Consider the following 8,616-nt stretch of genomic DNA (forward strand, 5'->3'; position numbering starts at 1 on the left):
TATTTTAATATTCTTATAATTAAGCTTATCAAATTTAATTTTTAAATTATTTTTAATACTTTTTAACTAGTGTATTTAAAAAGGTGATTTTCTCAACAGTAACTTCAATAAACCCACAAAATGAGTTTGTTGCATTTTTGCTTTTCTCTAATTAAACACTCCATCTTTAATTAATTTTAAAAATTCGTAAAAACACTTATCACCTTAGGTATAGATTCTTTGTAAGGGTAGTGAGAAAATTATGCATTTTAATTAATGTTTTCCAATGAGTACTTATTTTAAATGTTTACATATCTTTAGAAACATGAAATACGTCCCAAAGTATCACAAAAATTTTTGAAGTTCTATTTTAAAAGTGTAAATTTTTGGGATAGCAGTGAAAATGGAACATCTATTTTTAAAAGTAATATATTACTTTTCTATGCTGAAAGCATTTATAAGAAAAAGTAATCTATTATTTTCAAAGCATTGAGCGAAAGTTGATATAATAGGCGTAGGATTCTCTTGTAATTGGTTCTAAAGCTCTAAGGAAAAACTTGAGTGGCTTAACTCTTGCTCGTGAAAATAGTCCATTAGGGATAAGGAACTCTCAAACTATGATTTGTGAGGAAGTGGATATAGCCCGTGAGTGCTAGACCGCTATAAATCGACATGTTTGAGCTGTCTTCCCTCACTTTCCTTTGGACTTGCTTGGTTTGCTTTTGCTGAAATTATTGAAGTAGTTTAAGTTGGATGAATTCTTGATCATATCTTCCTATAGTGAAGTCTTTACAAGTTTTATCCATAGCTTTATATTTTATCACTTAAGAACTCGTTGATTGCATTTGTATGCTGGCTTGGACCTTAATATATTAAAGTCACCTTATACTCGTTAACGTGTTAGGCTTTGATTTTTTTTCAAAAACTTTAAGCAAAGTTTGAAAATTCGAATATAGTCCAATTCATTTCCCTTTTAGACTCTAATTGGAATGAACAAAGTAGAATTTGGCTATTAATTAGAAAAAATAAAAATCATAAATAAAAAAGCATGTTTCTAATAGATTTAGATACAAAATTAAGATCGTATTTATACGATTGATTTTTATTTTAATTTTTTTTCAATCAAGAGTTTGTGTATACATATACCGAAGTCAAGTCATTCCATTTCCACGATTTTTATACTTTAGACTTTGATGTTGGATGTAAAACGACTTTGAAGTCAACCAAAATGGTCTTTGATTGCGGCTTGTTGCGGTCAAGTTGAAACTTGGACTTTGATAACTTGCCTCCTTGAGTCAATAATAAATACAAAATTTAACAATAAAATTATTTCATTACTAATTAATAATAAATTTACAACAAAATAAAAATACAATTTGTATAATAAAATTAAAAATTTACGAATTATAGAAGAAAAAAATTTCATAAATTTACAATATGAGTGCTCTTGTAATTGGGTAGGAACTATTGGATACCAATGACTCGGAGTGAGTATTCGATTCAAATCGAATCAAATCGAACTAAACCGAACTGAACCGAATTAAATTATGAAAATCGAATTACATATTTTAGAAACTGAATCAAACCGAATCGAATCGAAATGGATGAAAAACTAAATTGAACCGAACCACTCTATTTCAGTTTGGTTCGGTTCAAACCGATCGGTTTTGATTTTTGATTGATTTTTTAATTTAGACTTGATTTTCAAGTTATTTGGTCTAATTTTGACTTTGATTTGAACCTAATAACCATTAATCAATAAAATTAAACAATTTATATATACCTATAAAATTAAATATAATTCATAAATTCTTCATAAAAATAAATCAATTCAAAAATCGATCCGGTTTGATTTGATTTGATTTGAATATATAAAATTACTATACAGTTCGGTTCAGTTTAATCGATTTTTTTCTCTTCAAAACTGAACCGAACTAATTGAATTTTAAAACCGAATCGATTGAACCGAATTGATTCGATTCGGTTCAATTTTTCGATTTGAACTGAAATCTACTCACCCCTACCAATGACGAATCAAACCCATTAATTATTGCTCTTGTAGTATTGGACAATCTCTCTCTCTCTCTCTCACTTTTCTTGATTCCAAGAATTATTATTGGAAGTTTTACTTGACTAATTGGTCAAATTGTCATGGCTTGACTAAGCATAGTGACTTGTTGAAACTTGATTGTGATTCAAATGTATTGCAAGCATTTTTTTTTTTGGGGGGGTAAAGATGGATATTTTTGCCCTTTAAGAACTCTACTCCTAGAATTTTAAACATGATATGATTGAATTATTATTTACTCATTGGTCTATTGTATTTATTTATTATCCTAATAAATTTTTAGGAAGAAATTAAAAAAGTAATTTTATTGATGAATAATATCAAATTAACAACAAATTATTAACGGATCTGCTATGAATTATTTTAAACAAAAAAATTAGTGACTGATTTATGATGACATTATTGAAATTCATTTGATTGTTATTGAGACTTAAGAACAAAATTGACGACATAATCTATTGTCACTAACATTATTCACGATAATATGTCATTGCTATGTTGGATTATTTATTTGTATCTGGATGTGGATTAGCATTAATTAATTATTAGGCTCATTGATAGATTAAATAATGATATCAAATAATAAGTTTAGTAATTGACAATATCTAAATGGATTGGGTCATGTGATTGGGCAAGCCTGTAATGGGTCAGGCTGTCCATAAGCCCACTAAGAAAGAGGCCCAAAACCCCATTTAACATCATATAGAATTCATATAGAATTTAAAGGCCGTAGATATTGAGAGTTGTGAACCTACCCTTTCGCTTTCGTTCTTCATTGTTCATAGGAAATCATGGAAACAAGTGTATTTTCAGGTACACATATTCTTTAATCATGTAATCTATAACGATCTAATTTATTTCTAACAATTGGTATCAGAGCATGATTAGGGATTATATTTTTTTTTTTTGTTAATTTCGTTATTGTATGTTTGAATATTAGTCTTGACAAATAAATATTGAATTTAATTTCATAGTTTGATAAAAAGTTTTTTTTTTTTTGTTTACGTTAAATACTTATATATATATATATATATATATATATATATATATATATATATATATATATATATTCAACGCAATTGTTATGTTGCTCAACGCAATGGCCGACGCAATTGGTGACACCAATTTGATCAATTTCATAGGTATATATATGTACAATGGCCGATGCAATTGGTGACAAAAACCTGATCAATTTCATATATATATATATATAGAATTTCAAAATCCACATGGCTATATGTTGGTTTTTCGAAATAGTATATAATATATTCGCATAGTGATTATAATTGAATATGATTGAACTTTGTAGCCCATTTGAAACATGTATACTATCATATTTAATTAATTTAACAAAAGCCAACAGCATAAAAAATTTATAATTCTATTTGATTATGTGTTTATTAATTATGGTAACATTATATGTTTATTAATAGTTGTTGGTTTTGTTGGACTAATTATGTTCAGGCATATTGAGAACATATCCATGAGTAGTAACATTGTTACTATGTTCATAATATGGTGTCCATGGAAATTCTAATTATGGTAAACATTTTGTGATTATGATATCATGGGACTAGTCATAAAATTGTTCTGTTAATTTGGTTAAAATTTATTCTATAGACTTCAGGAGTTATTTGGATTATATTATATGCCCATCGGTATAACACTATTAATATAATATAATAAGTTATTGTTGATTATAATGTTTATTTGTTAATTGTCTTTAATATTTTTTTTAATACCCTATCGGTATAAAAGTGTTAAAGATGTTGGTTTATATATATATATATATATGAGTTCAATGAGTTTTTCTTGATTTTGTTGTAATCCGGGACTCTTAAGCGGGATTATAATAAATAACAGTTTTATTCATAATTGCTTACTTAGCTGGATCTGAAAGGAAGCTTTAGTTTTGTGATTATGTTATATACATAATTCATGTTTCCTCTATTGTTTATATATATATATTTGATGAGTTCAATGAGTTTTTCTTGATTTTATTATAATCTGTGACCCTTAAGCGGGATTATAATAAATAACAATTTTGTTCATAATTGCTTACTTAGCTGGATCTGAAAGGAAGCTTTAGATTTGTGATTATGTTATATACATAATTTATGTTTCCTCTATTGTTTTAATTCCACCTATTGTTTCTATGCAATTATCTGCTGTGAAAACTCTGAATGGCTCAAATTTTGATGACTAGAAAGAGTCTCTGAGCATGTACCTAGTAATAGCCCAACTGGATTTAGCCTTAAGGGTTGATGCACCTGCTGAACTTACTAATGAATCCACTATTGCTAAAAAGACTCATAATGAGAAGTGGCAAAATTCTAATAGGGTTTGCTTAATGGTGATGAAGTATACTATAGACAAGTCCATAAGACAAGGTATTCTTGATAAGGAGACTGCTAAGGAATTTCTGCAGGCTATTGCTGAAAAGTTTAAAAAGTTTGACAAGGCTCAAAAGAGTTATTATCTTTTTTTGCTAGAGCACACCCAATATGATGGTGTCAGTGGTGTACGGGAACACATCATGACACTTATAAGTTATTTCAACTAGCTCAAGTATTTTGATCTTGATTTGGGATAAAGTTTTCTGGTCTGGCGCATTCTTGAATCTCTTCCACCTCAATTCAAAATTCTCAAGACTTCTTATAACTCCCAACAAGGGGAGTGGATAGTTAATCAATTGATAGCCATCGTGTGCCAAGAAGAGGAATCTATGAGGAAAGGGAATACTCCTTCTATTAATTATGTTTTTTAAAGGGTCTAATAGCAAGACTAATGAGAAATTTCAGAAGGACAAGAAACCTAAAGCTAAATTTGAGAACAAGAATGGTGTTAAGCATGATCATAATTTAACAGTTAAGAAGAAGCCCTTCAAAGGCAAGTGCAACTATTGCAAGAAGCTTAGCCATAAGTTAGAGGACTGTTTTAAGCTTAAAAAGAAGCATAAGAAGGAAGGGGTTCAAAAATGTGAGGAAGCCAAGTGAAAAGGAGAAGACTATTTTAGGAGTAAATGGAGTTACAATAGTAGAACTCATAGGGACTGTTTCTTTGAATTTATCTTCTGGACATGTGTTGGAATTAAATGATACTGTTTATGTTCCTTCTTTAAGGAGAAATTAAATTTCTAGTTCTATTTTAGATAAGCATGGTTATGTGTTTCTTCAGGGCAATGGAAAAATTGTCATTTATTTTAAATCTGATATTGTTGGTTCCGCTGTTTTATGCAATGGTTTATACATGTTGGATTTAAATTTAGTTCTTTTTCAATCTGTTGATGTTCCTATCAATGTTGTTATTGGGCACAAACGTCAAAGAGTTAATGAGAACTCTTCAATGTTATGGCACAGACGTTTGGGTCACATTTCTAGGGAAAGATGAGAAAGGATGGTTAAACAAGGTGTCTTGTATAATCTGGATTTCTCTGACTTTAATACATGTGTTGATTGCATTAAGGGAAAAATTTCCTGTTAGAGCTAGAAACAAAGGGGCAATTAGGAGTGAAGATGTGTTGAATTTGATTCATACAGATATATGTGGACCCATTTCTCTTGTTGCTATGGAAGGTTTTAAATACTACATCACTTTTATTGATGATTATTCTAGATATGGTTGGATTGATCTTATTTATGAGAAGTCTAGTTCCTTGGATGCCTTTAAAGCATTTAAGGCTGCAGTTGAACTAAAAACTGAGAAGAAGATTAAATGTGTAAGGTCAGATAGGGGTGGTGAGTATTATGGCAGGTATACTGAGACTGGTAGAAATCCTGGTCCTTTTGCTTTGTATTTACAAGAATGTGGGATTGAGGCACAGTACACCATGCCTGGGACTCCACAACAAAATGGAGTTGCAGAGAGGCGAAATCATACTTTGATGGACATGGTGAGATGTATGCTTAGTCATTCTTCTTTACTAGAATTTTTATGGGGTGATGCTTTGAAAACTGCTGTGTACATTCTTAATCAAGTTCCTAGTAAATCAGTGCCTAAGACTCCCTATGAGTTAATGTTTGGTAAGAAACCTAGTTTGAGACATTTTCATGTATGGGGTTGTACCACAGAAGTCAGACCATATAACCCTTAGATCAAAAAGCTAGATGCTAAATTTGTTAGTGGTTTCTTTATTGGCTATTATACAAGTTCTAGAGGTAGTAGATTTTACTATCCAACTCATTCTATTAGAGTGATTGAATCAGATCATGCTATTTATTTTGAGGATGAGATGGATAATGGGAGTCAAATACCTCATGTTGTCAATCTTAGAGATGAGACTGTTGTCTTTCTTGTGCCTTTGCTGCCTTCCTCGATAGATTTTAATCCTGCTGAGGGTAATGGTGAAGTTTAGAATCCTGTTGACGTCAATTTAGAACCACCGATTGTAGATGCTAAGGGGCCTGATACAGTTGATGAAGTTGTACCTTTGAGGAGATCTCAAAGGATTCGTAGACCTGCAATATCAAATGATTATATGGTCTATTTGCAGGAACATGAGTTTGATGGTGTTGATATTTCTGATCCTATTTCTTATCAGGAGGCTATATGTGGTCCTAATTCTTTAGAATGGAAGCCATGCAAGATGAACTATCTTCTATGTATCACAATCAAGTCTGGGATCTTGTTGAATTACCAGATGGTTGTAAAGCTGTAGGTTGTAAATGGGTCTTTAAGACCAAACGTGGAGTCAAAGGTGAAGTAGAAAGGTCAAGGCCAAACTAGTAGCAAAAGGTTATAATCAGAGGGAAGGTATAGATTATACAGAAACATTTTCCTTAGTGTCCACTAAATATGCCTTTTGTGTGGTCATGGCTTTAGTTGCTCATTATGACTTAGAACTCCACCAGATGGATGTTAAAACAGCTTTCTTAAATGGAGACTTGTATGAAGATGTGTATATGGTTCAACCTAACGGTTTCATAGAAACTGGTAAAGAACACTTAGTGTGCAAGTTCAAAAGATCCATTTATGGGTTGAAACAGGCTTCTAAACAATGGTATCTGAAGTTTGATCAAGTTTTGACTTCTCTTGGTTTTAAGGAGAATGCTTCAGGTAAATGCATTTTTCAGAAGGTGAGTGGGAGCCATTTCATTATTCTAGTGTTGTATGTTGATGACATTCTTCTTACCAGTAATAGCATCAATCTCTTGAACGAGACAAAATACATGCTTTCTAGTCATTTTGACATGAAAGATCTTGGTGAGGCTATATATGTTCTGGGTATTCAGATTCACCGTGATAGGTCTCGAGGCATATTGGATTTGTCTCAAGAAACTTATATTGATCGAGTTCTTAAGAGATTTAACATGCACACTTGCTCATCTTCTATTGTACCTGTTCTTTCAGGTGAGAAACTCTCTAAAGCTAAGTGTCCTCAGGATGACAAGGAAAGGACTGAAATGGAAAAGATTCCATGTAGTTCTGTAGTTGGGAGCTTAATGTATGCTCAAGTATGCACTCGTCCTAATATAGCATTTGCTATTAGTGTCCTTGATAGATACTTGAGTAATCCTGGATAGAGTCACTGAAAAGCTGTAAAGAAAGTATAAGATATTTGTAGGGTACTAAGAATTATATGTTGACTTACAAAAGATCTGGCAATCTGAAAGTCATTGGGTACTCTGATTCTGACTTTGCAGGCTGTGTAGATGATAGAAAATTTACTTCTGGTTACATCTTCATGATGTCTAGACAAGCTGTTTCTTGGAAAAGTGCTAAACAGACACTTACAGCTGCATCCACTATGAAAGCAGAGTATGTTGCTTGTTATGAGGCCACTTGTCAAGTTGTTTGGTTAAAGAAATTGATTTTCGATATGCTTATTATTGAGAACATCTCAAGGCCCTTGACCATTTATTGCGACAACGCTCCTGCTGTTTGCTTCTTTCAAAATCACAGGAATTCTAGTCAAACTAAACATTTTGATGTCAAATTCCTGTTTGTTCTAGAAAAGATTCGTGAATCACAGACTCAGATTGAATATATTACTACGGACTGAATGATTGGGATCCGTTAACCAAAGCTATGCCCATTAGTATTTTTTGGAAGCATGTTGCACATATGGGTGTAGTAAAAACTTTTGATGATGCTTTGGTTTAGTGGGAGTCTGTTTTATGTTACATTTGGGTTAGCGTTTGTATGGAATACTTAGATCATTGTTTTTTGGACATATCTTGTCACATATTCCATTTAAATTCAGTTTTTGTTTTTGAAATTTTGTTGGCACATATATATAATATTGTTTTCCCTATCGGATTCAATATTATTTTGTTTGCCATTATATTAACTGGATTTTATAGGGTTAATTGCTTACTTGTTATTGGATATTGTTTTATATTTTATTAATCTGTATTTTTAGTTTAATAAATTGATTACTGCTTTCCAAGTGGGAGATTGTTGGATTATTTATTTGTATCTGAATGTGGATTAGCATTAATCAATTGTTAAACTCATTGACAGATTAAATAATGATATCAAATAATAAGTTTAGTAATTGGCAATATCTAAATGGATTGGGTCATGTGATTGGGCAAGCCTGTAATGGGTCAGGTTGTCCATAAACCCAC

The sequence above is a fragment of the Hevea brasiliensis genome, chromosome 4 (genome assembly GCF_030052815.1).
Source record: "Hevea brasiliensis isolate MT/VB/25A 57/8 chromosome 4, ASM3005281v1, whole genome shotgun sequence".
In the NCBI taxonomy this organism is placed as follows: domain Eukaryota; kingdom Viridiplantae; phylum Streptophyta; class Magnoliopsida; order Malpighiales; family Euphorbiaceae; genus Hevea; species Hevea brasiliensis.